The sequence below is a fragment of the Gambusia affinis genome, linkage group LG22, assembly GCF_019740435.1.
Source record: "Gambusia affinis linkage group LG22, SWU_Gaff_1.0, whole genome shotgun sequence".
Lineage (NCBI taxonomy): Eukaryota > Metazoa > Chordata > Actinopteri > Cyprinodontiformes > Poeciliidae > Gambusia > Gambusia affinis.
The window spans coordinates 17281123-17289742 of NC_057889.1; the positions used below are offsets into that span (position 1 = coordinate 17281123).

Consider the following 8620-nt stretch of genomic DNA (forward strand, 5'->3'; position numbering starts at 1 on the left):
AAATTGTCACAATGCAGAACCGTGGCCCATTTGGCACCGTCTCAAGCTGGGTATGGAGGAGTGAGATCCTAACGAAGGGATGTGCTCAATCAGACGCATATACTCATATGCTTGTTTTTTTTGTTTTTTGTTACATTTACAGGAAATGTTCCATTTGTCAGAGTATTTTTTTTTCTCCCCATGTCACATTGACGCTAAAAGAAAATGCAGCAGCACACTTGCAGGTTTGCATGCAATATTTGTTGATGCATTTTTTTTTAAATTTACTTTTAAAATTCCATGTTTGTTTCCCATAATTCAAAGTTTCAAAAGTGAACTTTTTCTTTTTTCTTCACTTTTTAGTTAAAGACGGAATAGTCTCTCACACTTTACATCAGGAGTCAAAGCCGGGTGTAAAAACAAAATCGGAATAAGTACTGTGATTTTCTCAGAAAGCTGTACTACCTACTAGTCTCTTCCGGAAAAAAAATGTCAGAAAAAAATTCTACTCGTATTCATACTTAAACATCTTCACTTTAGCACACATTTTATTTTCTTTCCTGGATGGAATAATCTTACATTTTTTAAAAATCTATTTAAAAACAACATAAACAGAGAGTTTTGTACCTTGCATTGTTGCACAGCCTATTCTAAGGTTTGCACTATTCAATATGTAAAATTAGCCAGAGATAATCAAACTGCAAAACTAAAAAGCACATGAAAAAAATCCCTGTTAAACCAAATGAAAGTGGGGTAAAACACTAATGTGCACAACTCCTTTGTAAATGTTTTACAACTACTTTTGTTTCTCTGTGGACGAGTAAAAGGAGAAATTAGCGTCTGTGATAATTAATATGTTTTAAGAAGCAGTTCAGCGCACGAGCTCACACTTTAAAACACAAACTTTGAAGTTTTCCCTCCATTTAATTGAATCAAATTGGATTTACATGACGGAAGCAATTGATCCATATCTGGGTTTTCATTTCAGGCTGAGCCTCCACCTTCATCAGGATTAATGAGTAGCAGCTGCGTACCTTAAATTGTGACGCTCTGATTGGTCTCCCTCAACTATAATCAGCGATTTGCACGTTTAGGCTGTAGGAGGTTGCTCATCAAATGTGATGGCTGGCTCGGCCTCCACAAGGTAACAACTAGTTTGTGGTTTATGACTTCTTCTTTTTTTTTTTCCTCTTGTCCTTTCAACTTGATTATTTATTTAGTTTAAACAATTTTATTCTGATGTTTCTCAATAGGCTGTTGCTACTTGTCATACTGGCTGGTGCAATTAATGGATCCTTCACAAAGAATGGTAAATCCACTTTTTGATCAATCTGGACACATGATGCCTTATCAGCAGAAAAACTGCTAATGTCTCCCTTTGCAGCTTTGGATCCTGTTGGGGCTTCTGGTACGAACCGTTTTTCGTTCCAGTTGGGGGGAACCTGGCCCTGAATATGTCGCTGAAGACTCTGCTTTCTCAAGTGCGCCAAAGCGAGCTGCACAGCTTTACACAGATAAGCAACCTAGATGCACTCATCCTAGTGCTCAGACCAGGTCCTGCTCTCTACGGGTCTGATGTGTATATATATCCAGGACATCACGGATTCCCTACCTCACCAAACCAAGGTAGGTGACTAGCTAGAGGTGTTCTCTGTCTTGGGATCTAGACTAAATGAATTTCTTCCCTCTTTCAGTTCAGTGGGCGGTCGATCCCCCCAATCCTTTCTTTGGTAAAATTTCCCCTCTGGTTGAGTCGAGCTTCGTCTCTGGAAGTCCCGGCTACGTGAGCCCTCCAGGGCCATTTCCCATGTTCCAGCCAGAGGAAGCTTCTTATGAGGAGAGGACCTATAATCAAGGAGACCATGACTCTGAAGACAGAGGCCCTCCTCCCCAGTACCTTCCTGTCCTGCCTCTAAATGAATTCACCATAGATAGACGGACTTCGACATGGTTATCCTCTACTTGAGTACATGTTGCTGAGTAGGAGGTATCCTCCAGGCATGTACACGTTTTCCACCGCTCAACTTGACCATAGACGAAACCAGAGGCATGACAGTAGCCAGGTTGGTGATCCTTACATTTACAGTCAAACCTACCCAAATCGTAAAAGGCACCCTCCTCAACAGAACATTTGAAAGGCTGGATACAGTGTTCACTAATATTTTAGCTGAGTCTCTAATGGTGCTGACCTGCAGGAAGACCCCCCTAATGCCAGGTTGTTGGCTAAGGCAACCAACTCGCTCTGCTGAAAGATTGTTTAACCCTTTGGCAACCGGGATTTTAATTTGTTTTCTGAAACTACTACTTGACCCTGGATTCTGTTAAACTCAGCTGACTGCTTCAGGCTTTTGTCACTGCTTCAATAAAAATCTATAGCTTTGCACATCTCTCCAGTGTGTGTGTGTGATGAGATTCAATGTGGTAGAGGCAACTGCTTCTTTAATATTGTATTCCTTGTGAGTCCTTTAGGATCGTTCTTGTTTGCACACATTTAAAGATCTAGGCCTTGTGACTAAAATATATCAGGCTGTATGCTGGCCACTAAAAATCTTAGATTAGATTAGACTATGTTGGCAACATATTTTTCTTGTGCCATAATGGATTTTTTTTTTTCACTATGCATTCACAAATTGTGGAAAAGATGAGTTAAATTAGAGGGTCCTATGAAGCCTTATGGGTCAAATCCAATGCAAACCTGTTCCTTACATATAAGTATTGAGTTAGCTACATTTTTAATTATTGTGCAATCCTTAAAGGGTTTGACTAGAAATTAAAAACCTGATCATATAGGCAATTTAAATTTGCCAGAGATATCTATGGTGGTAAACACTAGACTCCCAAAATATTGATTCGATTAATCCTGTATTTATTGCCTTCAGGGAATTTTTTTACTTTCCATTCTTTACCTTTAGAACATCTCATGACAATTCTTGCTTTTCTAGGATTTCTTCAGTATGAACTGATTTTTCTCACCAGGTTCCAAAATCTTAACCACAAATGTTTATACGTAAATTTTGTCCATTACTCAAGCTATGAAAACTATGGCTACAGTTTTGCTTGAAAATGCAATGTCCTTCACCATTTTCAAGCATGTCATTTATCATAGGGGAAAATACCAGTCTCAATACAAAACCTCGCACTTAGTTACTAGGATTTAGCAGTTTGACACCTTCATTGAATTTTATAGAGCTCCTCAACATCTTATTTTATACTTTCAAAATCAAAATACTCTCCCACAATGAAATTTATGTCCACATTGTTTTGGCAAGTGTGGGAAATAAAAGATTTGGAAAGATCACACAACTGGTTTAATACATTGCTGAAAGCAGAATGGCTTAAAAATAAATGCTAACAAGTTAATTTCACTTGTGATGTTGCGCACACAGAAACTGTGACTGACATTCAGCATGTTGTCCAGATCTAATATACAAATGATAAAAAAAAAACTAAACAAAAAAAACACCGAGCTGAGCCTAAGATTTACCACCAGAACCAAGAGTACACAGAAAATGGATGGAAGAATGGAAAGATCCAACATAATCACGATTAATGCCTAGCAGCTGTGCATCATTAACTTGCTGCGTGCTGATTGGACGGCGCTGCTTACTCGCGACCGTTTATGAGCCTTCCGCAGTGCATCCTTAATCGCAATAGTACAGGAGCTCGTCCAACATGATGACTGGCTCGTTGGCCTCAGGGTAAGGAGTGGGTTACTGCGCTGGTTCGTTTCTGTTGAGTCGTAATCATCTGTTTTCTAACAGGGTGTGGCTCCTTATCATGCCGACTGGGGTGAATTAAAACTCTCCCACCAAGAAAGGTAAAAATGTATTTTAAAAAATCCCCCTTTACCCCACCAGCTCTGACTACTCCCAGTTTGGGCTAATAGTTTCTTTATACCGTGCTGATAAATCTTTGATGCTAAGAAAGAGGTGTCTTAATAGTGCAGCAACTTAAATGCTGCTTTCCTTTTTGTCCTGTTCTCATTCAGTAATAAAGCGGCGCCTGCTTCGCTGGAATCAGATGTTCTTCGGATGCTTTATCGTCTCAAATCCTGCAGGTAACTCGAAAGCCAAAGCTAACCGTCATGTCCCAAGAGGAGCGCCGTCTCCCGACGACCTGGAGTTGGTTTCTGAACCCGAACCGCCTGGATTCGAGAACATGAGCCTACCAAACCCTTTTCCTTCTCCAGAACTCCAGCCAGGCCGGCTGTCCTTCCTAGAGAAGGTGTACGAACAGGGGACGTACGACTCTGAATCGTCAGAAAAAGGCCCGCCGCTCAGAACAGGTTCCGTGGCTATAGCACAGATGGTGGGAGTGGGCATGCTCAAAGTGGGCCTCCGCATAATGTTCTGCATTTATCTGGTGTATATGTATGTTCTGTGATGCGCCGCACCTGTGAGTTGTCCTCTGATCTCTCCATATTATCAAATGCCCAAAGCGAGAAGTGACTTTTTTTTTTTTTTTTACGTGAATTTGAAAATTGCTTTGACAAAAGCATCAATGAGGCTTATTTTAAACACAAATCAAACCTACTATTGAGGACATTCATAATGTTGTTTGACTCTATGTACCTGAATTCAGAAGCAAATATCTGTCCTTTTGTTTTTTCCTCATCAAAAACCAAATCCCTTTCTGTGACTCTTTGGTAACACTGTTGGTGTTTCTGGACTGAGGTCACAGTATCCACCCTTGTCCCTAATGAGGTCGGGAGTGTTGTATTATTAAGTGCCAATCTCCAGCTACGTTCCAGGCGGGTTCACCCTGGACAGGTCGCCAGTCTGTTGCAGGGCAACACAGAGACTTCCAGGACACACAACCATTCACACACACACTCACACCTAGGGAGAATTTAGAGAGACCAATTAACCTGACAGTCATGTTTTTGGACCGTGGGAGGAAGCCGGAGAACCCAGACTGGAGAACCATGCACAGGGAGAACATGCAAACTCCATACAGAGAGACCCTGGGCCGGGAATCGAACCCTGGACCTTCTTGCTGCAAGGCAACAGCTCTACCAACTGTGCCACTGTGCAATATTCACAATATTCTAAACAAAATTAATTACATTTGATTGGACTCGGTAATCTTGCATAACAGGAATCTGATTGTCCAATCAGATTTAAATAATTATTTTTTTTTGTCATTTGAGAAAACTCCACAGCAGTGATTGTTCCTGTTCTTGCTCTGCTGCAGCAGCAACCATTAAAACTTCCCTCACCGATGGCTTTTTTTTTTTTTTTTTTTTTTTTTTTTTTTAAGCCAGGGGACGAAGAGTGACCCGCAGGAGAGAAGTGGCAATTACATCCAGTCAGATGGCCACTTCACACACCTGTCACAACGCAGATGAACCCATCATAAAAGGCTGCAAAGAGGACAAAAGCGAGAAAATTCCCCCACTGTGACCCTCCAGCTTCCCCCTGTCTTTTTCTCCTCAACTATTAAGACATAAAAAGGGTAAATCCCAAGATGACTTGATATTTCATCTCTGCTTTTTGCATCCTGCCATACTTTCCTGTTGGTAGACATCGTTGTCTCTTCTTCTGAGTATACGCCTGAATATGGAATCATTGTTGGGTTAAAAGTATTTCAATTCAGAAGTCAAATGTTTTCTTTTTTTTTTTTTTTTTTTGCCCATTACAAATGGAAAGCTGACCAGCATCTTTGTTCATGTTGAAGAAAACCATTCCTGCAGCGTAATACGGCTGGTTGATGTAGTGTTAGTCCCTAGTCTTTCTGCAGTGTTCATTGCTCTAAATGCTCGATTTTTTTTTTTATTATCTGAACTCGTCTCGATTGAGCTTATTTTAGGGTGCCGGAGTAGAGGTGGAGTCGGTAGATTTAACCTGCCCTTCTCAGATCTTCTTCAGCTATGTCCTACTTTGTGCCGATGTGCATTATTGTACTTTATGTTTGAAACGTGGACTGGTTCAAGAAGTATGAGCACTCTAGCAAGACAGCACATCTCAGTGTGGCTCTAAAACGGTTCGAATGCTACATGATAAAATATTTTGTCACCAAATGTCATTTATTTTCTGTTTGAGAGTCTCCTTCCTCCTGTAGACAATGGAGGAGAAATGACGTAAAGTATGAAGCATTTCTTTTGCTTGTTCACCTTGGCATGGTGCTTTTTTTTTTTTAATGAAATTGACTCTTTCGTCAGATTTGAAGCACTGACAAAAAAAAAAAGCAACTTTCTAAAGTCTTCTTTAGAGATCGGATTCAACTGTCGAGTTCATCTGCTTAATTCTGGACTTGCATCATAAATACACAGGATGTGTGAAGACCAGCGTTCAAATCTATCCCCCTCCCTGAACCCCCGCCATAGCAAACAGACCAATTGCCTTATGATTAACGCTCAGTTTAAAAAAAAAAAGATGGCTTAAAGAAGCTGAAGGAAAAGCTGCCCAGTGAAAGATGGGTGTAAGGCGCACTCTGTAATTAAGCCAGTCTGCACTTGATGAAAGCAGATCACACTGGCGGGCCATGGCTTCACAGCCAGTTTGTTTTTACGACATAATTACAGTCCAAATCCAATGAGAAGATTTAATATCGCACCACGATGAACATGTGTCCAATGTCAACAGTGATGCTGACCTCCCCGGGGCAAGGTGTGTGTGGTGGGGGGAGTAGATCACGGGCGTCAGAAAGCCTAGAGAAGAGATTTTTTATTTTTTATTTCTCCCGCACCACCCTGACAGTCTACCTGCGTCTGCACACACCGCCTGGGAGGTCTGACGCCGGCGGAATCTTACGGACAGAAAGAAGAAGGGAGGGGGGACTTCAGGAAGAGAGAAATGGCAAATAAAGGGATCAAAAAAAAAAAAAAAAAGGGAGAAGTGAGGTAACGATGCGGAGAAGCAGCTCAAATGTGCAGACAGGGGAGGGTGTGGCGGCCGCGGCGCAAAGATGAATAAAAGTTTTTGCTTGATGCCGTCTCAGTGGCCGTTTGAACAGCAGTCAAAGCCAGCTGAGCCAAAACGAAACAAAAAATTACTTTTCGTCACTTCAGGTGTTTCACTTCATTTACACTGTGAATCAAGAAGCCCGCTGCAAAAACACAAAATCTTGCAGCGTGTGTTTGATCTAGTTTCTAGGTCAAAAAATCGTAGTGCGTTTGAAATAAAACAAAAGTAACTTTTCAGCGAGATTCAGGAGCTTATTTTAAGTTAATAATTCCTTAATATTGATGAACGAGTACTAGTTGACTTATAACAAGACATTTTTCTCATAAATGAAGTAATCAGCCAATGGAACCACTATTTTTCAGTCAATATTAAGGAATAATTTACTTGAAATCTCTTGGTTCTTGCTGAAAACTTACTTGTAATTTGGTTTTGTCTTATTTCAAGCATACTAAAATATAGAATCTAAACCAAATATTCTTGGTAAGAGGTTGTGTTTTTTTCTTTGCAGTCCAAAGCAAACAAACAAACAAACAAAAAAGAATCCATCTTGCTTAAAAGCCAGTATTGTCCTCCATACAAATTATGGGATGGTCTAAATATAAAAGAGGAGGTACTGAAAGTTTCTGTTTTTGAGATGGGAGTTGTTTTGATGCTTTGTGACATGGCTCTGATGTAAATGACCAAAACCTCCCAGAAAGTGGCTTCAGTGTGTTCCTCAATCTGAAAGGGGGAAAAAAAGAAAAAAAAAAACAAGAAAAACTCAGTTTCCTGTTCTTCTCCTCCTCCATACGCGATGCGACCGCAGCGCCTTTGTTCCTCATGGTCAGATTCTACCAGAAGAGGGAACGGTCCCGGGGGACAGCCGAAGACTGACCATGATCGACCGCTCACTGCTTTCTGTTTTCTGACCAGCCTTGTGCCTTTTTTTTTTTTTTTCCCTCTCCCCATCCCAAACTTTTCAGCCCCCCCCAAGTGTTCCCAGCCAGCTGGGCCACATTTGCTCTGGTGGCTGTGTCGCCGGGCGAAGCCCCGTCTGCTCTTGGGCGGGCAGCGTCATATGACTGAGTACTGGTCAGGGCCTGTAGATTAGTAACTGGATATCCACAGAGAGGTCATGAGGCCTGAGCCCTGTGATCCAGTGGAAAGAAGGGTCGCCGCGGTGACTTTGTGGTCCCGTGCGGCCCAGAGCGCGAACCACAATCCCTGCTGACACCCTCTTCCCCTTGAGGACGTGGTTTTACTCCAGATCGTGATTTCCCATCGCCGCGACTCTCTGTCTGTGATTGTAGGTCTCTATCTAGGACTTTCTAGCGAAGAGGATGCGGCACATTCTCCGGCAATGCTTCCTGGAGCCACTTTTCTCACATGGAGGGGACACATGGAGGTCTGCAAAAAAAAAAAAGGAGAAAAGACTTATTTTAGTTCCCAAGTGACATGTGAGGTGAAACAAATGGTTAGAGAACCAGAAGTAACCAACTTGTGCGTTTGAACATGAGCTTACATGCAGTCGTCAAGGGCATGCATGACATATTAATTTGAAGCTTTTGAAGTTTCATTTGAACTGTTCTTTTTCAGTTCAGTCACTTACTTTTAAAAGAGAGGAATTGGGTGCAGATGTTTGATTTTATTCTGGACTTTTTTATATTTTTTTTCTACCCATCCAGAATAAAAGTTATCCTTACTCAAACATGAACATGTGCTACAGTGGATACACTGACATTACCACTGAGGACAGG

The 8620-nt window shown here is 41.4% G+C and overlaps 2 long non-coding RNA genes across 4 annotated transcripts; both read left to right on the forward strand.

The window, feature by feature from the left end:
- The first annotated feature begins 1046 nt into the window (after positions 1-1046).
- Positions 1047-2359, forward strand: LOC122825265. The gene is made up of 4 exons (XR_006369608.1): positions 1047-1123; positions 1233-1288; positions 1364-1605; positions 1674-2359. It is a non-coding gene; the product is annotated as an uncharacterized LOC122825265 (long non-coding RNA).
- A 1118-nt stretch (positions 2360-3477) lies between these two features.
- Positions 3478-8263, forward strand: LOC122825266. Of its 3 annotated transcripts, none has more exons than XR_006369611.1 (4): positions 3492-3677; positions 3741-3796; positions 3968-4264; positions 5243-8263. It is a non-coding gene; the product is annotated as an uncharacterized LOC122825266 (long non-coding RNA). The 3 variants fall into 3 exon arrangements; XR_006369610.1 differs by having other exon boundaries at positions 3500-3677; positions 5239-8263; XR_006369609.1 differs by lacking the exon at positions 5243-8263 and having other exon boundaries at positions 3478-3677; positions 3968-4698.
- The last annotated feature ends 357 nt before the right edge of the window (positions 8264-8620 follow it).